The sequence below is a fragment of the Ambystoma mexicanum genome, chromosome 1q (genome assembly GCF_040938575.1).
Source record: "Ambystoma mexicanum isolate Mex_15411 chromosome 1q, UKY_AmexF1_1, whole genome shotgun sequence".
Classification (NCBI taxonomy): domain Eukaryota; kingdom Metazoa; phylum Chordata; class Amphibia; order Caudata; family Ambystomatidae; genus Ambystoma; species Ambystoma mexicanum.
In genome coordinates this window covers 1,448,716,598-1,448,742,274 of record NC_090922.1, presented here as the reverse complement: position 1 = coordinate 1,448,742,274, position 25,677 = coordinate 1,448,716,598, and positions in this window count along the sequence as shown.

Here is a 25,677-nt window from a genome sequence, read left to right as displayed (position 1 = left end):
CGTAGGCAGGCTGAAGGTTCGGTACACAGGAAGACTGATTATAACAAGGAAGTCCAAAAGGTGAGAAAAGGACTACTGCGGTTATGGAACAACCGGGAACTTGTAAAGAAGGAGGAACCAGTTACGGAATCTTCAATAGCAGGCAAAGTTTACTACAAGGAAACAAGGCTCTGAACAAAACCACCATAATAACTTTGATAGGAAGCAAACTTCTGCATTATGTAGAACGTAAAATACGAGTCATGCGAGGCTCCACGTTTCCCATTGGATGAAACAACCCAGAAGCCCAAGAATGATGGGAAACGTAGTTCTTCCACATTACAACGCATATTGCTGTAACCTCCAGCTTCTATGAAATGGGGCCGCAAAGCGCTGTATTCTGTGAGATAGAAATGTGCCATGTCTGGCTGAACGCCTCCAGACATGATAACGGGTAAGTGTTGATGTCCCAGGAGGTGATCCAAGGAGGGGCCGGCGCTCCCCGTATCGTAACAACAAGCTTGTTGGCCATGTGCTATTGTCCCAGCGCAGTTAAATTGTTTATCATTGACATGGCATTGGTGGTACAAACTGATTCTAGTGCGATGTAACAAATAGTATGTAAATATTTTATTTAACCATTAAATGTGGATGATAATTCATGGTATTAGATCACCGTTTGTATGGATTACAAAGAGAGAAGAGGATTATTAAGAATAAAGTTCATAGTGAAATGTTTTTCGAACCCTGGACATACTAATGTAAACATATATGGAATATGTACTTGCTTTAAAGCTTGTAGCTGGAATCTGATTATTGAAATGCATTTATCTACCACTATGAAATAAGAAATGTCTCAGAAATATATTGATTTGCAAATTCAATTTTTCAAGGCTAAAAGAAAAACTTGAAAATGAAGGCATAAAGAATTTACTAGATGAAATAAAGGCATGTATAAAAGAATTGTCATATTCATTGCTTAAGTATTGGAATTGTCTGAAAAGTGTACTGTATGTTGATTAAAAGTAAAAATAAGATAGTTATTTTCTACATGCAAAGAAATGTACTTTACTGATATAGTAGATTTTAATTATTTTAAAAAAAGAATTAATCTCAATATGATAGCTGTATTTCACACTTCCTTGAACATTAATATTCTGGGAGGACAAGCAAAACAGTCAGTCCTCAATGTTTTCACAGCAATTACATGGATCCAGTCTTTTCTTACCAATTGTTCTAAACAAATCAGTGTTGGTCCCTACTTATCTGAAGCGCATGCCATGAGATGTGATGTCTAACAGGGTTAAACCCTTTCTACTATCCACAAATTGATCTTTTACATGAAACTGAGGTATCCTTATTTAATAATGCAATAACCTGATTATGGTTGACTTAAAGGGGGATGATGAAACCACATGACAAAATAATGACTAGTCTCTGTTATAGAGTGAAGCACTCTAACTCATTAAAGATCAATAAAAGCAAATCCAAAAGGTTTGCGGTAAATGAAAAGCCTAAAAGTCTAAGAACCCTCTGCTGGACAACCTCCTTGGGTAACTTGCAAAAACAGAAATGTGTTGTTAAGAACCTAGGTATTTATATTGATTTTAAGCTACTTTAAAGAGTCAAACCTCATCAATAACTAAATTATGCTTCACGTTAATAGGAACCATCTGATATATCCTTCAGTTTCTATCTCTTTTTTCTCTCTCTCCAGTTAATGGTTATAAACTTCATCTGCTCTCATGTGGAATATGGAAACTCCTGCTACCTTGGGGTTCCCAAAATATGCTATCACTCTACTTCAGAGAGTGCAAAACAGAGCTGCAAGATTGATAATTAAACTTAATAAAGATGACCATGCCAATCAAGCGCTACATAATATTACACATGAACAAAATATGATTTTCTAATACATTGCCGTACAATTTGTATCGGAGACTGTGAAATAATGAAATTGCTGGTTGTGAAAACCACAGTGTGTTTTGTTAATGAATGTTTATGAAGAATACAGGTATATTTAAATTGCAAACTGAGGTAGACCACCTCTTAATGTGATGACAAATGATGGGGGTGTAGACTGTGAATGATAACTGTTAACAAATGTGAAACCTAACCAAAATTCTAGTAAAAAAGGTGGTCCAAAGGTCTATGTGATCAACCAGCGTAAATGCTCAATTATAAGAATGTGAAAAAGGCAGCGTTCAACATGAAAATGTGAGGGTGCCCGGACCAAGAACCCTCAGTGTGAAGTAAGTTGAATGCAATCAGTGAACTGCGCCAATCAACAAAAATACAGTAACAGTTAAATTGTATTTTTATAATTCCATTCCACAGCCTAATTCCATTCCACAGCCTGACACGTGTTTCGAGCAAAGCTCTTTTTCAAAGGCTGTACATAGGTGAAAATAATAACATGTTCATCATTGTATTTTACGTCATATCAATTATGCAAACACCAAGAGGTTGCAAGGGGAAATTTGACAAAAAAATAATGATATATAACATGACAACAAAATTGACATAATGACATTAAATGATAGAAAAACAATTTTCATACAGTTAATTACCGTATAATAAACGGATCCGTCCGGTTCCAAAACAATAAAAAGGAAAAAAAACATAGTAAGAAAATGAGTGTGTGCGGTGATCAACCAACCATAGATAAATTAATGTATCAATCCAACTGAATTGGTCAAAACTAACTAGATATATTTACCGATGAATCTTGTCCGAGAAGAATCTGTACAACAAAAATTCATAAAGATTATCTATTGCCATATCTGTTATATCCAAAAACCATCCAAATTAGCGACATATGATATGAAAAGTAATTACCTTAATATTACTTGCTATTGCAATGACCATTAGGGGAATTCTGCAATTGTTGACATCCGAAAAGGGGAATTGTTACCCGTAAAGATGCAGTTGGCAACCAATTCCGAATGAACCACGTATCCATTGTCAGACGATAGAAAAATTAACAAGAAAGAAAAAAGAGGAAACAGGATCCAAATTAGATGAAAGCGCCTAATTGAAACATAGGGACCGTATCAAAAGAACAACAAGACCGCTTACCAGCCTTCCGGCAACAACAGTATCCAAGAGAAAACGCACGCGCAAGGTGCCACTCGTGTAGTTAAAAAGAGAAAAACTAGTTCGTGTAGATACCAACAACTAGAGCATCCAGTGGCGGCCATATTGGGTGAGGGAGAGGACCGGCTGCAATAAAGTAACATGCACCGGGGCCATAATTAACCACCTTATGATCCCCAAGTAAATTCCAAGGATGAATCGTGTGTGACCAATTTGTACAACGTGGGTATCAACCAAATCTTCTCGCTAAGGTTGAACGTGAAGTGTGTAGTATGAAGAGGGCTGATTTACTTAAACCAAAAATTAGAACAAACTCAACTAACACGCATTTCAACAAAATTAGGCTGATTACTCGTTACACCAGTGATAGCAATGAGGTGTATGCTATACTAAAACGTCATTGGCACTTACTCCACCTTGACAATGATCTCACCAAATTGTTGGAACCCAACCCATCAATAGTATTTAGTAGGGCTCCTACTCTTAAAAATCTTTTATGTCCGTCATTCATTGCACCAGTACTCACTGCCAAAACATGGTTAGATCAAGGGCGCTTGAATGGGTTTCATAAATGCGGGAGCTGTAACATGTGCTCACACACCTTTGAATCTGAGGTTCTTGATTTTGGCATAACAGGCAAACATACAGTCAATTCATTCATTAATTGTAACACCAAGTTTGTGGTGTACTGTATTATATGTGTTTGTGGCTTATTCTATGTTGGGAGCACCATCAGGCCACTCAAAATTCGGATTCGTGAGCACTTGGCCTCTTTGAATAAACAGGATGCTAGATACCCATTGGGATTACACTGGCAGACCCTACACCAGTTGGATGATTTTAAGGACTTAAAATGTATTGGGTTGGCCCAAATACGCCCTCTAAAAAGAGGTGGTAATATGGAACTTAGACTCAGACAATTAGAAGCAAGACTTATTTGTAAACACAGATTGGTAAAGCGCGGATTTAATTCTGATCATGAATTTCATGTTTTCTTATGATTATGTCATATCCCAGTTGTGTTATTTGTGCCATTGACATTTAGGCAGCTACACTTGGCTACCTCAGATAATTTTTTAATTAAATTTTATCAAAAAGGAAACTCATCTGACTGTGAGTATGCCCTGTGATGTAATAATGGGTGCGTGCGGTTGATTATACAACCCATGATAATTATTCTTTTTAGACCGCTTTCATTAATATTTCGTATCATCACAACAAAATAGTAAATTGTGCTAGATGCATTGGATTAATCTTAATCAAATTATAGTCCTAAATGGTCATTCAGGCTTAGTAGCACAAATAGGTTCGTGTGGCCAGCACTTAACCTGGACACACTAATTCTGGTGCTTAATCCTAATTTTTATGTTAAATCGTATCGACACTTAAATTATGCCAGCAAAAGCACTAACACACACGATTCATCCTTGGAATTTACTTGGGGATCATAAGGTGGTTAATTATGGCCCCGGTGCATGTTACTTTATTGCAGCCGGTCCTCTCCCTCACCCAATATGGCCGCCACTGGATGCTCTAGTTGTTGGTATCTACACAAACTAGTTTTTCTCTTTTTAACTACACGAGTGGCACCTTGCGCGTGCGTTTTCTCTTGGATACTGTTGTTGCCGGAAGGCTGGTAAGCGGTCTGGGTGTTCTTTTGATACGGTCCCTATGTTTCAATTAGGCGCTTTCATCTAATTTGGATCCTGTTTCCTCTTTTTTCTTTCTTGTTAATTTTTCTATCGTCTGACAATGGATACGTGGTTCATTCGGAATTGGTTGCCAACTGCATCTTTACGGGTAACAATTCCCCTTTTCGGACGTCAACAATTGCAGAATTCCCCTAATGGTCATTGCAATAGCAAGTAATATTAAGGTAATTACTTTTCATATCATATGTCGCTAATTTGGATGGTTTTTGGATATAACAGATATGGCAATAGATAATCTTTATGAATTTTTGTTGTACAGATTCTTCTCGGACAAGGTTCATCGGTAAATATATCTAGTTAGTTTTGACCAATTCAGTTGGATTGATACATTCATTTATCTATGGTTGGTTGATCACCGCACACACTCATTTTCTTACTATGTTTTTTGTCCTTTTTATTGTTTTGGAACCGGACGGATCGTTTATTATACGGTAATTAACTGTATGAAAATTGTTTTTCTATCATCACCCCTTGGTGTTTGCATAATTGATATGACGTAAAATACAATGATGAACATGTTATTATTTTCACCTATGTACAGCCTTTGAAAAAGAGCTCTGCTCGAAACACATGTCAGGCTGTGGAATGGAATTAGGCTGTGGAATGGAATTATAAAAATACAATTTAACTGTTACTGTATTTGTGTTGATTGGCGCAGTTCACTGATTGCATTCAACTAACCAAAATTCTATGTTCTTTTATCTTAAACAGGAACATGCATCTAATATTATCAAAGGTAGAAAGAAATCAAACCGAATGTTTCTCTTCTCAAATCCAACATATATGCCAAAATTAAAACAGGAACTGAAAATGAGGATGACTATATTCAGCGAAAGTGATGTGAGTAAAAAACGTTATTGTTTTGAAAAACCCTTTGTCTTGTAATTGTTAAAATAACCCCTAACTGAGAATTAGTTAAATGTACTATATTTTATTGTAGACAAGAAGTTTGATGGAAGCAATTAAAAAAGCTCTGAAATTTTCATTGTCCTGTAGAAATACATCACTCATGGTCGATGTGTTAATACCAGAGGTAAGATGATACATGAATGTAAAATAATTAACCACAGCTTTTTATTAAAAAACTGTCAAAGCTTTCTTAAAAAATGCCTAGGATGATTGGGGTGGTGCCGTGTGTGGGCAGTTACCTGCTGTATTGTTTTATCCCAACCGAGAGAGGAGTTGCCTCCCCCAATTCCATTCAGGTGCCTAGGAGAGCCTATTTCAGCTATTGAGTTACTGCTACCTGCCAAGACTGATAAACAATCATTTGGCATAGATAAGTTCCCTGTATTGATGTATGCCAGAAATGTAATGCTCATCTCCTTGACTCCATCAGTACTACGAAAACAATTCCATTTACATTTGATGGCCATGGACTGATGCTGAATCGTTCAAAAACAAAGTGCATGGTGTTTAGGCCACCAAGAAGCAAGTACGTGAAGCAAACCATTCAGATCGAGGGAAATACAATCAAACAGGTAAAATCCTTTGACTGTTTCTGCCTGAGGCTCACACACTGGAAGGTAGTTCAGCCAGACTGACAAAGCTATTTTTAGGCAGATACAGCTAAACCATAAAAAGGGTTATGGGTGGCAGCCCTTAGGCCTGTAATTGATATCTATAAGCTCCCTTGGTGCAAGCATATGAAAAACTGCTTAATTGAACTAGGCTGCCAGCAGCTTTGGACAAACTCACATAACATCATTCGGCAGGGATAGACGAACAATGCCACATGAAATCCACCAGAAGCCACAGGAGGATGTTATTGCCATGGGAGAGGGATTCCGCTCAATAGGTTTGTACCGGGACTCAAATTGTCCAATGGTTATGAACAGTATCTGGACTGACATGGTCCTGAGTTAGCAAGGGCGCTCTTGGTCAGATTTACATGTGAAAATGTACCACTTGCTTTGAGTACTCACCGCTGGGGATTGAAAATGACAGATGCATATCCTCAATGCACAAATATCAGAGAGGTAGTGTTGAAAGACTGGCTGCATAACGCTGCTATGTTCTAGGCCGCTTTGTTGATCTCAAGCCGGCCCTTTGCACTTTTGAGGGACATGTGCACCAACCACCCCACTGTGCTGACACCAGCGACACACTCCCATCCACACCCATGCTATGCTGCCAACCTCCAAAGACAATTACCTGTTTTAAGCCAGCACTCTGTTGTGGACGCATGTCACACTCTTGTCTGTCTGTGAGTCTTTTCATGGCATTGTTGTGAGTGTTGCACTTCCCCTAGCAGTCTGCAGGCCATATTCAGGTTATTTGTATGTTTACAATGTTTATTTATTTATTTATTTATTTATTCAAATTTGTAGAGCGCACGTCAGCCCGGGGGCATCGTGGCGCTTGTTACAGACAATGTCTTAGTTACATAGGATACAGTATTTGCATACAAATACAATATTTACAGTAGACATGTACACATTAGCTATGCAGTATGTTTACATGGAATCCTGAGGGTTTCATGTTATTTTGCAAGGAATGCGGTTTTCAGTTTCCTGCGAAAAATAGGGAGTGAGTTTTCGGCTCATGGGTGATATGCTCTCTTTTTGGGATACTAAGAGCGGCCCGGAGAGCATTGTTCTGTGCTATCATGTTACACAATTGATGATCAGTTAAAGTAATAGTGACCGAAATGTGCCATTTTGTTTACTTTTTTGCAGATGACAATCAAAATTCTCCAAAAATGTGAAGGACTGAACCGCTATGAAGCTGAACGTATGCTGATCTGTGGATGCACTTTAATTTGTGGAGAAGACGAATAAAAAGAAAAGTAGTAAAAGACGTTACTATTTATTATTGGTAGCACAGTTTAATTAGACCTTTGCAGGTCAAGTGGTGGTTGGTAAACCATTGACTAAGCTGTGATGGTCATGCTCTGCTGAGACGACATTAATAAACGTGATATATATACATTCTATGTAATGTTTTTACGGTTCATTTGCACTATCATTGCACTATTATATTTGTTATATTTATTTAAATAATAATTATTGTACATTACATTGAGTTGTCATAAGATGTGAGTCATGCTCTCGTGAAAATAAATATTTAAAATTGGGGTGTCATGTGTATACATACATATATATATATATATATATATACATATATAATTGTTAAATACAATGCTGTTATGGTTTTTTTGCACTATTATATTTGTGTTATTATCTATTTATGTATTTAAATAATAAATAATTTTACTTTAATTGAGTTGGTGCAGTTTGATATTCATTCATGTTTACTAGAAGTATACAGAAAATTGATTGTTGAAACGGCCAAGAAAACAGTAAACTAATCCACTGTAACAAGCGTTTATTGCGAGCATTTCAGTAAAAGATTAAAAATAAAAATGTTCTGCATTTTCAGTTGAGATTCTCATTTTAGATAAGAGATTAGTGAGGTGGGGTAGCAACACGGATCTACAGGTTGCCGGTTCGAATCCCAGAAAGGCCAATTTAAAGTGTCAACCTTCTGAGACAGACAAATGAGTAACAACTTTGGTTGGGTGATTTTGTATGCAAATATGTTATATGTAAAGCGGTTATAACACATCATTATTGTCAGTTTGAAAGCAGAGGCAGGCTTATGATAAAGCGAATAGAAATTAAGACAATGAATTGGAAAACTAAGCACACGATTAGCATCTAGATAAGCTAATATGCCATTAATTAATAACAATTACAAGGGCCACATTAATCTTAATATATGATTATTGTATGCAAGAAAAGATAATTTAGCAGGAACAAGGAAAGGTTTAAATTAGAGACGACCAGTTTAAAAAAAAGTAATTAGAAATTAAACAGAAGGTTATAACAAGGAAACATGCTTTTAAATTAATAATACAACTGAGACTATGGTAAAGTGACCATTGTTATTATGAGATGGACATTTTAATAAGAAATGTACGCCTTTCATCCTGTGTACAATACATAACAGATTTCATTTAATACAATTTGGATGATGCTTAATTAAAATAAACATTTTTAAATATTGAAAAAGAATGAACTATGTAGTTGAAGACAACTGCAGAATGTTTGAAGGCCTCCTTTCTCTGCTTTACTCGCTGTCAGAGGATTCTACTTATACCCAGGCCATATTGTGTCATGCACAGGAGACAGACAGCTAGCAGCCGCAAGGTGACGTACAGGCTTTTTATTATTACATTAAATGTATAACATCTCTCAATGGTCGTGAGGCTATTTCTTCACTTGTTTAATGTCTTTGATTCACGGTGCGTCACCCGTTCTCAACTCTCATGCTGGACTTCCTTTGCATCTTGTACTCGTGGTGGCCCTGAATCATGCTGTTCCCATCTTCATCTTGTATCCTGGCTTGCAACATTATGTGTTACTACTGACTTCTGCAATTGTATTCGCTCTCCTCTCTTGCTTCTCCACTCTTTTTGACTGCTTACTCTCTGTTCTCTCCTCCCCTCCCCCTCCCTTTTCCTATCTCCTCCCCTCCTCCCCTTACTTTTTTCTATGCACTTACTCTATCAGAATTGTCCCTGGACCTACTATGATAGCAACCTCGTCTGTCGCTCCCCTATCCCCTTACTGTTGCCCCCCCTCCAGCACTATCTGAAACATTGTCAGGCCTAGTACGATAGTCACTTGTTTTGTTCCTCCCCTCCCTTTCTGCACCCCTCTCCCTCACCTTTTGTTTTCCTCCGGCTCTACCAGAAATGGCGTCAGGGCTAGTACGGTAGTCGCCTGTCTGTTTCCATTTCCTTCCCACTCTCCCCCTCCCTTTCTTACCTATGTCTTAGCACTTGCACTATCTGAAATGTTGTCAGGCCGAGTACGATAGTTAATTTCACATCATTAATGTTCATGGCCTGTAAGAATGTCGTTGTATTTTACCTTGGTCCCTTCCTTGCCTTGAAGCGCTTTGAAACACATTGTGTATAGGCGCTATATAAATAAACTATCATATCATATCATTTGAAGTCATTTAAACAGTACATTTTACACCACCTAGTCCAGAGATTGGTGACTTGCTGTGGCATGCTGGAGTTCCAAGTGCTTCCAAACATTCAATTGCTGAACGGTATGAAACATAAGACAAGAGACTAAGAGGTGAGATGCCTGAAGTAATTTTGAAGCAATGAAAACACTGATTTGAAGGAGATATAAGACATATCTAGGTGGCATGCCACGTTAGAATTGACACTGAAAAGGAACTGTCGGGCCCTGCTGTTTGAATAGGTCATAAGAACTAGCAGCAGTGATTTCCAATTTAAAGCGTTGGTGCAACTGTAGAACTGCAGACTACAGTGCATGAGGTTGAAAGATCTAGGCAGCTGTCAGAATCCACTTTTTTTTTTGATTTATTAACATCGCAAAATGATTGTGAGGCTTTTTACTCACTTGTTTAATGTCTTAAAAGTCATTTAAACAGCAAATTTGACATCAGTTAGTACCGAGATTGGTGACATGCTGTGGCATGATAAGTACTTAAACTATGCATTTGCTGAAAGTGTTTCAATATAAAACAATCCCACAATGATTGAGAGGGTATTTTTCACTTGTACAATATGTTTGAACTCCTTAAAACTGCACATTTTCCATCAGCCAGTCCAGAGATTGGTGGCATGCTGTGGCACGCTGTGGCATGTGCCACATGTCACATTCGGCTCCTACCCCTTCTCTCTCTGGGTTTTTCATTTTGAAATGTAGGCGGGTATCACACGCTGTTGCTGAAGGGCGCAATGGTTTATTTTCTGCTTGTGACTAATGTCCATAAGCGGGGTTCCCGCGAAGGGTGATTGAGAGCAGGGAGCGTATGACCTCGCCTCACAGAACTCACTCCCAGTAAAGTTTGACTGTATGGGCAGAGCTCGATCCTGTCGCTCTTAAAACATTAACAGGGTAATTCATAGAATTTTGCAGAAAAGTGTCGCAAGCGGCTGGCGCAGAGTGTCCACGTGCGATTGTGTGCGCCAGGCACGTGCGCTAAAACCGATTTCCGCGCACAGCGTATTCATGGATTTCATGCTCCCAAACCAGCCGTGGCGCAGAGTATCGCTGCGAGCCTGCAGCAGCGCCAGTAACGCCCCCAAGAACGCCCTCGCGCAAGGAAAAGCCATCAAAATCGCTAACCCTGGACCAGTGTACAGGGCTGCCAAACAAGGAACGCAAAGCGGGCAACCTTCATATCAGGAGCATGCGGGAAGTTTTACACGCGATTAGCCAGGGTACGTGTATTACAGGGGTACGCGGGAAGTTCAACACGCGATTGTCCAGGGAACGTGTATTACAGGGGTACGCGTGAAGTCTTACATGCGATTAGCCAGGGCACGTGTAATACAGGGGTACGCGGGAATTATCACATGCGATTTGGCAGGGTACGTGAATTACAGGGGTGCGTGGGAATTATCACACGCCATTTTGCTGGGTACGTGTATTACAGGGGTGCGTGGGAATTATCACACGCGATTAGGCTGGGTGGGTTCTCACAGGTGTTCCCTGTACACCCTCTACGGCCCCTGCAGGCAGCCCACAAAACAGGGGACTACCCTGCACACCTGCTCATGTCCCCCTGCACCCACACCCCCCAGCCACCAGGGGCAGCCTCCACCAGGCCCCCACCCATGTCTCCCACCACCCCCACCCCCCAGCCACCAGGGGCAGCCTCCACCAGTCCCCCACCCATGTCTCCCACCACCCTCACCCACCAGCCACCAGGGGCACCCTCCACCAGGCCCCCACTCATGTCTCCCACCAACCCCACCCCCCAGCCACCAGGGGCAGCCTCCACCAGGCCCCCACTCATGGCTCCCACCACCCCCACCCCCCAGCCACCAGGGGCACCCTCCACCAGGCCCCCACTCATGTCTCCCACCACCCCCACCCCCCAGCCACCAGGGGCACCCTCCACCAGGCCCCCACTCATGCCCAACTCATGTCTCCCACCACCCCCACCCCCCAGCCACCAGGGGCACCCTCCACCAGGCCCCCACTCATGTCTCCCACCACCCCCACCCCCCAGCCACCAGGGGCACCCTCCACCAGGCCCCCACTCATGCCCAACTCATGTCTCCCACCACCCCCACCCCCCAGCCACCAGGGGCAGCCTCCACCAGGTCCCCACCCATGTCTCCCACCACCCCCACCCCCCAGCCACCGGGGGCACCCTCCACCAGGCCCCCACTCATGTCTCCCACCACCCCCACCCCCCAGCCACCAGGGGCACCCTCCACCAGGCCCCCACCCATGTCTCCCACCACCCACACCCCCCAGCCACCAGGGGCACCCTCCACCAGGCCCCCACCCATGTCTCCCACCACCCCCACCCCCCAGCCACCAGGGGCACCCTCCACCAGGCCCCCACCCATGTCTCCCACCACCCCCACCCCCCAGCCACCAGGGGCACCCTCCACCAGGCCCCCACCCATGTCTCCCACCACCCCCACCCACCAGCAGTGCAGGGGCAGCCTCCACCAGGCCCCCACTCATGGCTCCCACCACCCCCACCCCCCAGCCACCAGGGGCACCCTCCACCAGGCCCCCACTCATGTCTCCCACCACCCCCACCCCCCAGCCACCAGGGGCACCCTCCACCAGGCCCCCACTCATGCCCAACTCATGTCTCCCACCACCCCCACCCCCCAGCCACCAGGGGCACCCTCCACCAGGCCCCCACTCATGTCTCCCACCACCCCCACCCCCCAGCCACCAGGGGCACCCTCCACCAGGCCCCCACTCATGCCCAACTCATGTCTCCCACCACCCCCACCCCCCAGCCACCAGGGGCAGCCTCCACCAGGTCCCCACCCATGTCTCCCACCACCCCCACCCCCCAGCCACCGGGGGCACCCTCCACCAGGCCCCCACTCATGTCTCCCACCACCCCCACCCCCCAGCCACCAGGGGCACCCTCCACCAGGCCCCCACCCATGTCTCCCACCACCCACACCCCCCAGCCACCAGGGGCACCCTCCACCAGGCCCCCACCCATGTCTCCCACCACCCCCACCCCCCAGCCACCAGGGGCACCCTCCACCAGGCCCCCACCCATGTCTCCCACCACCCCCACCCCCCAGCCACCAGGGGCACCCTCCACCAGGCCCCCACCCATGTCTCCCACCACCCCCACCCACCAGCAGTGCAGGGGCAGCCTCCACCAGGCCCCCACTCATGTCTCCCACCACCCCCACCCCCCAGCAGTGCAGGGGCAGCCTCCACCAGGCCCCCACTCATGTCTCCCACCACCCCCACCCCCCAGCCACCAAGGGCACCCTCCACCAGGCCCCCACCCATGTCTCCCACCACCCCCACCCACCAGCGGTGCAGGGGCAGCCTCCACCAGGCCCCCACTCATGTCTCCCACCACCCCCACCCACCAGCCACCAGGGGCACCCTCCACCAGGCCCCCACTCATGTCTCCCACCACCCCCACCCCCCAGCCACCAGGGGCAGCCTCCACCAGGCCCCCACCCATGTCTCCCACCACCCCCACTCCCCAGCCACCAGGGGCACCCTCCACCAGGCCCCCACTCATGTCTCCCACCACCCCCACCCCCCAGCCACCAGGGGCACCCTCCACCAGGCCCCCACCCATGTCTCCCACCACCCCCACCCCCCAGCCACCAGGGGCACCCTCCACCAGGCCCCAACCCATGTCTCCCACCACCCCAACCCACCAGCCACCAGGGGCAGCCTCCACCAGGCCCCCACTCATGCCCAACTCATGTCTCCCACCACCCCCACCCCCCAGCCACCAGGGGCACCCTCCACCAGGCCCCCACTCATGTCTCCCACCACCCCCACCCCCCAGCCACCAGGGGCACCCTCCACCGGCCCCCACTCATGCCCAACTCATGTCTCCCACCACCCCCACCCCCCAGCACTGTGGGGCACCCTCCACCAGGCCCCCACCCATGTCTCCCACCACCCCCACCCCCCAGCCACCAGGGGCACCCTCCACCAGGCCCCCACCCATGTCTCCCACCACCCCCACCCACCAGCCACCAGGGGCAGCCTCCACCAGGCCCCCACTCATGTCTCCCACCACCCCCATCCCCCAGCCACCAGGGGCAGCCTCCACCAGGCCCCCACTCATGCCCCACCCATGTCTCCCACCACCCCCACCCACCGGCCACCAGGGGCAGCCTCCACCAGGCCCCCACTCATGCCCAACTCATGTCTCCCACCACCCCCACCCCCCAGCCACCAGGGGCACCCTCCACCAGGCCCCCACCAACCTGGATGACTCCGTGCCATCTTCCCCCGTTGGGCCCTGTGGGGTCCCAGCTGCCCCTTCTGCTGCCGAGGAGTCCAACTCCGACCTCCGCCTCTTGGACCTCCCCTCGCCAGCTGCGGCCTGGGAGGTGGCACCAGACTCCTCACTCCCCGACGAGATCACAACTTGGGAGGGGATCCGGGCCTTGCGTCTCCGGCTGGTGGTGCGACCCCTGCCGCTGTGCTCCACAGCATCTTCTCCGCCCTCTTCATCAGTTGACGCTGCAGGCAGGGAGAAAGAAAACACAGGCATCAGGGCACTGTAAAATGGACTCATACACACATGACAGTTATACATGAGTGGCATTGGTAAACCTCACACATGGCATCACAATCCCCAACACACATGTCATTTCAACTTGCACACATGAGCCATACCACAGCCATAATGCAACAGCCAGCACCATCCATTCACATACAACAGCATGGGCAGCCAAAGGTCATCCACACATCGCATGCAACATAGGGAGTACACTACACATGCACACACACGCCAAACCTGCATGCATGTGTACACCTCCGCCAACTGTCGCAGTGTCTCGATTGACATCCATGTCACACCTGACAATCATACCTCCACATCCTGTGCCATGCAAGGCCACACACACAAGCACCATCCATGTGTCACACATGAGACCCCTCGCATGTGTCACCCTCACAGCCCTGTACACACCCCCTACTTGGCCACATAAAAATACATGTTCAACCTGCACACTCCTGGCACACCACCACACGCACAGCTTACAATCAGAATGCATGTACACTTACCGCTCTACTCCAGACGAGTCTGCTTCTCAAGGACCTGGATGTGGAGCGCTGGGGATATGCGTTCCAGGACACTCATCTGATCTTCCGACAAGTGGCCCCGCCCGCCCCTTAGCATCTGCTGCCATCATGAGGCGCCGGGCCTTGTTGAGGGTCCTGGACCTGAAGTCCTCCCAGTGCTTCCTGACACGTTCGTAGTCGCGGACTGCCACTTCCTCAGCGTTGATGGCAGTCATGATGTCCATCCAGATCCGAGTCCGTCCTTCCTTGTCGGCGCGCAACCTTCCGAAGAGGGCATCATACTGCCCCAGGACATGCTCCACCAGGACACCAACTTCCCTGGCACTGAAGCTGGTGCCCCTCTGCCTCCTTGGCCGGGGGTTGCCACTGGTGCCAGATGTTGTAGTGCCTGACATGGCAACCCCAGAGGCAGGAGTGGGTGGGCAACTGGGTCCTGGGGCTGGGCTGTGGGGCGACGGAAAAGCAGTCGGGAGCCTTTGGTTCCAGCAGGGGTGGTCACAGCAACAGCACCCCTGGCTGATGTGCAGGCAGCAAATGGCAGGGCACGTAGGCAGCAGGCAGTCAGGCAGCAGCAGATGGCAGGTGGGAGCGTGCTCAGGGCTCTGGGGGGCAGTAATTTGGCCTCCTGGGCAGGGGCGTGGTCTTTCGTGTGTGTACGCGTGGACAGCTTGATACGGAGTGATTTTGCACGTGAAAATCCCACAGGTCTGCGTGTAAATCGATGAAAGGCCCTTAGCGCGTAAACGCGTCACCAGCGTATGCGCGTCTATGAAGTCACGTGCACGCGTCCGAGTCTCAAAGCGTGTTATTGGTGGAAATAGCCCTACACACAGAAGTTACAAAGCGTGTAATTGGTGAAAATGGACCTACACGCAGAAGTGTCAAAGCGTGTAATTGGTGAAAATGGACCTACACGCAGAAGTGTCAAAGCGTGTAATTGGTGGGAATGGGCCTAGCACGTACACGCCGCGTAAGTGACGCTGTACGTGTGGGCCTGCATATAAGGTACGTGTAGAACACCAATTCCTTGTACGTGCTTTTCGTGGAGAGCGAGTGGGTGAATTCTGTACTTCTTGTCGTTTCACACGCGATTTACTTCACAGTGTTTCCAGTTCGTACTCCGTGTTACCTCTGACAGCTTTTTCTCTTTTTTCTCTTGTACTGGTTTACCTGGGCCTGTTCCCTCAAACAGTGTTCCCTTCTACTGTTGTCCTGTCTCCTCAGACAGCGTACATATCTTCTTTTGGCGGGGGTGTTGCCAACCAAACGCGCTCATTTTTCACGCTCTTTTACCTGGCAGACGGTGAGTCACGCACGTATCTAACATCTGTGCTTGCCCCGTGTGTAGCCTACCCCTTCAGAGGTCATTCTAGGCTGCGTGTGACACGCATACGTTCATTCTTGTGTTACTGGGTGCCACAGCGTAGTGCAGGTTTTTCTTTCTGCACACGTGGTCTAGGAGGGGTTGCGTGCACGTCATCTCCCTTTTTTGGGCCTCCTGTGCGTTGCGTGACCCGTCATCTTTCCCCAGGGGTTACATTCAGCCTTGCTAGAGCACTAGGGTACAATTACCATCTGGTACCCAACCCCTTTGACCCCCAATTGCCCAGGACAATAGTCTACAGCCACTCCCATACGCACATTAATATCAGTGCCATGGCTGGGAGGTGAGGATTCCGTAAGGGTGGCAAAGGTGGAAGAGCCACAAGTGGTGGCCGTGGTGGATCCGGTAGGGGACGTGGTCGTAGCTTGCAGGGTGAGCCTGTCCCCCCATGTGTGGAGGACCAGTCAAGGGCACCCATAATCCCCCCCCTTTCCCCCCCTCCCGTTGAGGCTGATGTGGCTGACACCATCCATGCTCAGCCGTTGTTGGACCAGCCCATTGTGGCACCAGACCTGGCTGACTCCATGGCTGACTTCCAGGTCAGCAGGATGTAGTGATAAACAGTACCCGCACCTCCCTGGGATCCAGCCCTTTGTGCAAAGTAAATCACTCCTAATTACCTTCCCACACAAATAAGGTTTAAGAAGCACGATGAACTCAGTCTGGAAAAAAGCCAATCACACAGAATATGATGCTTGCATTTATTATCTACAATGACTAATGAAAACTAAGCAGCAATTTATAATAATGTGGAAATAGAGAGTGCAAGCTATATAATGCCAATTATCAATCACAGATGAATATGCAATTATTTGGTCTTACGCTCCTAATGAAATGTAGATGAAGGTACGATCTGATCACACCCAGGACCCTCGCCGCTACAGGTGCCCGGCACTCCTCAGCAGAGGAGGGGAGGACTGGCCAAGCCCCCACAGTCCTACACCAGAGCGGGGATGTGATGTTAGGAGCCTCGGCCCTGATAGCGCACAGCTGGTCGTCCAGGCACTGTCCTTGATACGCGCGTCTTTCCAACAGTCCAGGATGAGTCCCCCCTCCCTGGTCCAAGTATAGTTCTCTTATTAGGAGCTGCACGTCAATCATCATGACGTGTCAGCTCTTCGAGAAGCTTCTAGGCTCTTCCCTCCTGGCAGTAAACATGTTTTTTGCTTGGAAAGTTACAAGACTGGAAACAGCCAGTCTTGGCTCCCAGGCTTCGGGCACTGTGTTTTTTTGCATTCTTGTCTTATCAGTGCACCTGACTCGCAGAGCGAAGACGGGCAAAACTATGCCTGGCTCCCACGAACTGCATGGAGCCTCTTGCTAAAGCAAGATGTTTTATGTCTTCAAAAGAAAGGCCTTTGCAATTAACCCCTTGCAAGCATGCAGGCTCATCCAGTTTGAGAGTCCTGGTTGATGTCAGCATTTTCCTCCACGCTTCGAATAGGCTCTAATACACACAAGATAGCTCAGTGGGTTAGTGCAAATGCAGGTTACTGCAAGCGCCTAGCAGCTTATCACTACATTCCACCCCTTTCGAAGTGAGGCCTGAAAATGCTGACTCAGTTCCATGATCTGGAAGCATGCACAGTGTGCTGTAGGCCAATTAAGCGTTTCTCTAGCGCAGTCATTCTAGTATAAAGGAAAGACATTCTGCGCAAGAGCCCAATGAAGACGATAAGTATGAATATTAGGGAAATCAGCAACCACAGCAATGGGTGCAGTATTATATTAAGCAGCTTAGTGGAGGAAGGAGACCATCCAGTGAAAATATCCCACCAGTGGTGAGTAGTAACGGATTGCAGATGGTCAGCAGTTTTGATTAATTGATTTCTGTCTATTATTAGCTTGTACTCTGCAGAAATAACTGAGGAACTAGCGTCTGGAAATCTTTCCAAGCAGTTTGAGCAAATTGTCTAATAGCTTGAAGCCGGGCAGTAATCACTCCATAGGATAGAGTCCAGTTAAGCAAATGCGTGAGCTCAGCATGCAGAGTAGTGTGAGACCACTGGGTTAAAGAATATAGGGTATGAGTAACAATGTCTAGGATAGTCACAACTTGATCTACACAAAATACTTGAGGATTCCCTAATAACCTATAATTGTTAATAAGCAAGGAATGATTAGTAACTACGCAAGCTGTATGCTGATCTATCTGAAAGATGTCAGTCCCATTTATGTGGTATTGCATCCAGGTGCACTCCCCTGCTACGGGATGTATACATGGGTCCGGAACCCTCCCAGTTAGGGGACACACCCACCCCTGATCCCAGGGCATGCAGGTGTGACTGTGGATGGTGTAGTTTTGGCTGTCTAACCATTCCCCTCGTATTTGCGGAACCCACCAGGAACCATTGATTTTCATAGGCAGTACTATAAAAGGGCACCATATTTCTAGAGCATAAGCGGTCCTACTCACTTGCATTAACGCATGGCAGGTGTTATTCATGCAATCAAAAGCAAGCGGCTTAATCCATATGTCTGCTGGTAACTGTAGCTCTGTGTGCCAGTGGGTTGAAGATAGTCGCCCCCATTCGGAGCGGAAAGCCAACACCTGCTGATTTAGCAAAGTTTGCCATAAAATACATCGTGTGTCTTTAGCAGTTTTGTTGACCTGTCCTATGGCAGAGAAAATGTCTTCATAGCTGAAATTCTGCCACTTCCAATGGTTGCCAATACTTGTAGCAGTGTTGCGCAGGGTGGGACTTATCAATGGGCCCCACTGAGCCAGAAGTTTTATAGCGCCGCTGGCATCAGAACCCATAGTGGCTAACTTGTTGCGCACAGTTTCTATGTCAAAAGCATTTAAAGCCCCCGTTCCCACCCCGCTGCACCCGCAATCAATGAATCTAAACCCCTAGCTACGCGCAATTTGGTGATGGGCCATAGAAATTGACTCCATTTATAGCAGCTTGGTAGTACTAAGGAGACATTGCCCCGTGACAAGTCTATGTCTAAGTGTACCTCTGAAATAATGGAAGCGTGCATCACATGTCTGCAATTTAAATGTTGTCTTACTATTGGAAAATCTAGCAAGTTCACCGACTCCACTTTGTGAGATTTGAAAAACACCATCCTCCAAGTGGGATGCCTACCATGTACAATATTGGTTTTTGATACAAACACCATACTACCATCTGGTATAGGCTGTTTCAACGTACAATTATATGAAGAACATGTGGCTAAGTTATAGTCCAGAAAATCTTGGCGAGTACACTCGTTGCAGTTCTTGGGACAAAAGAAACATGAAACATCAAACAAATTATTTGATCCATTCACTGAAACTTTTGGACCTAAAATCTCGTAGGCGCCAGTCATATGAGTTAGTGATAAAAGGTGTCCAACAATGTGCCAATCTAGAACTCTTGCAGTTCCATGTGGATACTCATTTGTAACGCTTTTCTCACAGGTTACGGTGCGGTTGTAGTTATCACGCAGGACTGGAGCATCAGGTGTAGTGCATGCGATTCTCAGAGTCCATGTAGTGTCTTGCAATAACCCACTCTTTACAGAGAAAGCGTTGGTTTGGCAGGCCAGGAGCACCCACAGCAAGGCAAGTCCCATCCCCTTCATACTGCTCTACGTTCGTGGTGTGAGCCTAGTAGCGGGAATATAAACAGGCACATCAGAATTATGCAAAAGTACAACATAAGTACTTCCAACACCTTGACTTAACACTTCCCCAGCCTCAGGCTTTTTGTTAGGATGGTGCACCCACACCTTTTTTCCTGTGCTACCGAAGCCTCCTTCCCCCCTCAATGTAGTGTCTGGAGATTGCTTGCTTTCTACTACTAGGGGGACAACTGCTTGTTCACAAATCAATTGTGCAATTCGGTCATATTTGGTTAATGGTACTGCAGATGCACCAGCATTATGTAAAAGTACCGAAACAGTCCCTCTATAATCGGGATCAATCACACCTCCTAATATGTCAATGCCTTGTTTTGCCAGGCTGGATCGTGCAGCAATGCGTCCATAAGTGCCATCCGGCAATTTGATGCCAATACCCAGCGAGATGGATTTGGTTTGCCCCGCCGGTATAACATCATCCTCACAGGTAGATAGATCAAGTCCAATGCTGCCTGCAGTGGCTTGCACAGGCAGCTTAGCTTCTTTGTCGGTTTTCCACACAACAAGAGTCTTTGTAGATTCCACTTTCTCACTTGTCAGTCTCACAAAGGGTGTTTGGCGATTTCCCAGTGGACGATTATTCAGTTCAAACAGTGCATGTGCCAGATGTTTGGACCACCCCTTGAGAGTGTGAGTCTTAGTCAGCTTCTTTATTTGTTGCTTGAGCAGCCCATTGCTACGTTCCACCAAAGCAGAGGATTCTGGGTATCGGCTGATGTGCAGTGTCCACTTTATGCCTTGCTCTAGTGCCCAGTCTTGCACATTGTGTCCAGCAAAATGGCTGCCTTGGTCTGATTGGATTTCATCCGGGATGCCATAGTGTCTGATGAGGTATTCCATGCCTTGCAAGGTAGCCCGTTGATCTGCATGGGCAGCTGGATAAGCTAATAACAGTCCAGAATATGTGTCTACCATGGTCAACACATAATGCTTTCCATTCTCGGGCGGTAAAGGGCCAATGTAGTCAATTTGCCATACGCTAGCAGCTCTTTCACCTCTTCTCAAAGGGCCTTGAGGCTTCCTCTCCAGAGGGTAGTGCTTCACTTCACTGCACACGGAACATTGGGAGGCAGCTTGTCTGGCTTGATCCATGGTAATGGGCAATTGTCTCTTTTTTGCCCATTGGTAAGTTCCTGTTTGCCCTAGATGCCCTGAGGTTTGGTGTGCCCAATCCGCCATCCCTTGCAGCACCTCAGCTTCTTGCGATGTTGTCACTGGGCGAATCTTTGCCATTTGGTCCACTTCATTGTTGAACAGGGCAGCCAGTGAGGTGTCAGGGGGCATGTGTGCATCGACATGCCCAATGCAGATTTTACACCTCTCACCTTTGCACCACATCTCTTCCCAGATGTCTGGCCCTCCCCAGATCGGCGTGTTCTTGATCTGCCAACCATCTCTTCTCCATGCCGGTGCCCAATGTGTCAGGCCTTGATATGTGGCCCAACTGTCTGTGTATATGTATGCAGTCTCTGTTTCCTTCACCTGTTCAATCACGGAGGCCACTGCTTGCAGTTCAGCATACTGACTTGATCCTCCCACACCTTCTCTCATTAGCAGTGTTCCTCGATGGGGCTGGAATGCGACAGCTTGCCAGTGTCTTTGCCCTTTATCATACTTTGCCGTGCCGTCCGTGAACCATGCAGACTTTTGTTCTTCTTCTGTCAATGTATCATAGGCGGGTGCGACTTTGAAGGGAGATTCTGGCAACGCCACAGGGGTGTTTGGTTCAGGCATCGCTTCCAGATCTACCGCCTCCAGCATTTGTTCTTGCAGTCTGGAAACCCCTGTGCGGCCAGCTTTCGCACGTTGCTGTAAATACCATTTCCATTTGACATGAGTGGCGTCTTGTGCTCTGCCACTTTTCCCATTTGCAGCAGTGTCACGCACCCAGCCCATGATTGGAATTTCTGTGCAAATTGTCACTGGTTGCTCGCCTGTGATTCTTTCAGTTTCAACTAGAGCCCAGTACACTGCAGCAACTTGTTTCTCAAACGGAGTGTATCTTGTCATAGGATCTGTGAGTTTCCTTGACCAGAACCCCTGTGGCACTCTTTTATGTCCTTGCTTTTGCCACAAGCTCCACACAGCCACGTCATTGTAGACAAGAATTTCCAATTCAAAAGGATCAGTTTTTGTCAGGGGCCCCAGCGTGATGTAATTTTGCAATGCGTCTTTAGCCTGTTGGAAGGAAGTCTGTTGCTCTAGGCCCCATGTAAAGTCATGTTTCTTTCTGGTGACTTTGTAAATGGGTTACAGTATCAGGCTTAAATGAGGTATGTGATTTCTCCAAAACCCCATTAACCCAATGAATCTTTGTGCCTCTTTTTTATCTGCTGGTGGAGCCATCTGCTGAACCATATCAATTACCGGGTCGGGAATTTTCTTAACTGACCCAGACCAGATTGCACCTAGAAATTTCACCTCTTGAGCAGGCCCCTGTACCTTTTTGGGATTTATGGCCCACCCCCGATTTTGCATGTGTGTGATCAACTTTTCAGCAGCGTTTTCTACATGTTCTTTCTCAACACTGGTCAGCATGATGTCATCAATGTAATGAGCAATAAATACATTATCCAATTGCACCATTTTTAAGTCTCTGGCAATCAATCCATGACACAGAGTGGGACTATGCACATACCCCTGGGGCAATTTAGTAAAGGTAAATTGTCTGTCTCCCCAAGTGATAGCAAATTGGTCTTGTGATTCAGTGTCAATATCAATGGAGAAAAATGCATTGGCCAGGTCAAGGACCACATGCCATTCACCCACTTCTCTCGTAAGGTTTTCAATCAGGGTGATGATGTCTGGCACCGCCGCAGCTAAGGGCGGCACCTTCTTGTTCAAAATGCGGTAATCAATTGTCAGACGCCATGCCCCATCCGGGCGGCGGACAGGCCAGATCGGCGAGTTGAATGGACTGACTGCCGGCCTCATTATGCCAGCTTTCACCAATGACTCAATAGTTTCACCAATCTCTTTATGTCCTCCTAGCAACCGGTACTGTTTCACACACACTGGGTCAGCAGGAGGAGGTAAATGCAAGGGGGACCATTTGGCATGCCCAACCACAACGGGGTTAATAACTCTCACATGGATTTTTCGATTGACAAAAACAAATTCACCTAAATCTGTAGTCACACTTTTGCCCAACAACACATCCATGCCAAGGATGTACTCCGGTATATCTGCAATCAATATTTTTGCTGTGAAAGGCAATCCCGCGCCAATTGACATTTTTACATTAAAGGCTTTTGCAACAGTTTCTGCTCCCCCATAACCATTGACCAAAACTCTGGGACCAGACAATTTACTGGGATTGCCATTCAGAATGGTTACCTCAGCTCCTGCGTCTAATAGAGCCAAGACATGTTTTACTTTCTCATCCAAGTACAAGGTAAGTGGCACAAAAGGGCGTCTGTCTCTGGGACTAGTTCTCTTTATTAACCGTACCTCAAAGACAGAGCCAGCCCTTCAATCAAAAATGGGGTCTGGGACCTCCCACTTGTTCTTTGCCAAATCAGGGTAACCTTTTGCTCGCACTTTGGGCTTTAACACCTCCTCTTTAGAGGGGGCAGAGGGCTTAGTTTTTTCCCGTCCCTGTCTTTTTATTTTCTTCCATTTCTCAAGCAGCTCAGATGTGGGTTTACCATCTATCTCTTCCCTTGGAATTCCTGCTTTTAGCAGGTCCACCCACATTTGTTTGCGTGTGATCTCAACAGTATCAGCTTTCTCTTTAGACTTTACATTTTTACCACGCTTTTTTTCTGAATCATTGTTTGCAGCCACTAAACGCGCTGCTTTGCGTACATCCAGCCCTTCTAGTTGCCCTAACAGAAGTGCCACTTCACCAATGGCTTTGCCCTGCGCTGGACCCAGCAATGAAAGCAATGCGCCCTTCATGTGACTCGGTGCATTTCTTAACAAACGTGCGCGCATGCCAGCTGTAAACAACTCCATGTCAGGCCCTGCAAAATTTGCACTGTACAGTGCACACTGCAAACCCATCTCTCTAAGCTGGTTTGTTGCTTCAGTTAGTGACTGCCAACAGCCCCAACTCTCTTCCATATCCATTGGACTCCCATACAGATTCATTAGGGCAGTCTGAAGCCAATTAAACAAGGAATGAGAACCTTGCTGTCCGAGCGCGCCGCGCACTATCTGTCCCAACATCACATTAGTAGTGAGTGAACCCATCTTTAACAGTTCCTCTGGGGTTAAGAAGATACTATCGGCACCCGTGTCCCAGATGCGAAGGAACCAAGTCAAAAGTGCTTCACCTAGCTTCTGTCTAAATAACTTAGCAATCTCTAAAAGCTCTGTCTGTGTATAATCACGGACAATCCTTGTATTTTGAATATTTGCACTGCCAGCTTGGCCTTTTGATTTGTTAGTGATTAACGGCCGTGCTGGATAAACACATTTCTTTGGAGCACATTCCAGCTCCTCTTCATCAGACCAATTTAATTCAGCAAGTCTAATTTCAACAGACTCATTCCAGTCATGTGCTTGCTCAGTTTCACTATCACTGACTTCACCCAACCATAAATTTGGGTCCCAGTTATCTTTCCTAATTAGCGCGCGAATCCTTATCTTTGACGGATTGCCCCGCCGCTGTCTGCGCTTGTGCGTGGCTACACGCACAGCTAAAGAGGCACACCTGTCCTCCATCTGATCAGCCCGTTTAACGGACGATTCAAGGGTCTCTCTCATAATAATTTGTTGCTCTTGGAGCAGGGATATCTCGTCTGTTAATTTACTAATTTTAGCATCTTTAAGCAATTCATTCTCATGCACCTTTCTGAGCGCCTGCAGGAATAACCAGCCTATGTTTCCTGCTGCCTTTAGCTCCTTTCTGCATTTCTCAAGCGGTAAACTCTCCAAGCACTTACTAATTACCGCCGGGGAAACATCATTTTCAAGCATGTCCCATGCCCTCGGTGCCGAGTACCGATGCAAAATATCTGCCACACCCGACCAAGCATTTGATGCCGGCCATCCTGGAATGTGACAGAGTGCACTATCTTCCCCATTGCATTCATCTTTTGCATGTTTTTTCCAGAAGGGCATCGTGCTCGTAAACCCTGCTCACAGCGCCAAATGTAGTGATAAACAGTACCCGCACCTCCCTGGGATCCAGCCCTTTGTGCAAAGTAAATCACTCCTAATTACCTTCCCACACAAATAAGGTTTAAGAAGCACGATGAACTCAGTCTGGAAAAAAGCCAATCACACAGAATATGATGCTTGCATTTATTATCTACAATGACTAATGAAAACTAAGCAGCAATTTATAATAATGTGGAAATAGAGAGTGCAAGCTATATAATGCCAATTATCAATCACAGATGAATATGCAATTATTTGGTCTTACGCTCCTAATGAAATGTAGATGAAGGTACGATCTGATCACACCCAGGACCCTCGCCGCTACAGGTGCCCGGCACTCCTCAGCAGAGGAGGGGAGGACTGGCCAAGCCCCCACAGTCCTACACCAGAGCGGGGATGTGATGTTAGGAGCCTCGGCCCTGATAGCGCACAGCTGGTCGTCCAGGCACTGTCCTTGATATGCGCGTCTTTCCAACAGTCCAGGATGAGTCCCCCCTCCCTGGTCCAAGTATAGTTCTCTTATTAGGAGCTGCACGTCAATCATCGTGACGTGTCAGCTCTTCGAGAAGCTTCTAGGCTCTTCCCTCCTGGCAGTAAACATGTTTTTTGCTTGGAAAGTTACAAGACTGGAAACAGCCAGTCTTGGCTCCCAGGCTTCGGGCACTGTGTTTTTTTGCATTCTTGTCTTATCAGTGCACCTGACTCGCAGAGCGAAGACGGGCAAAACTAT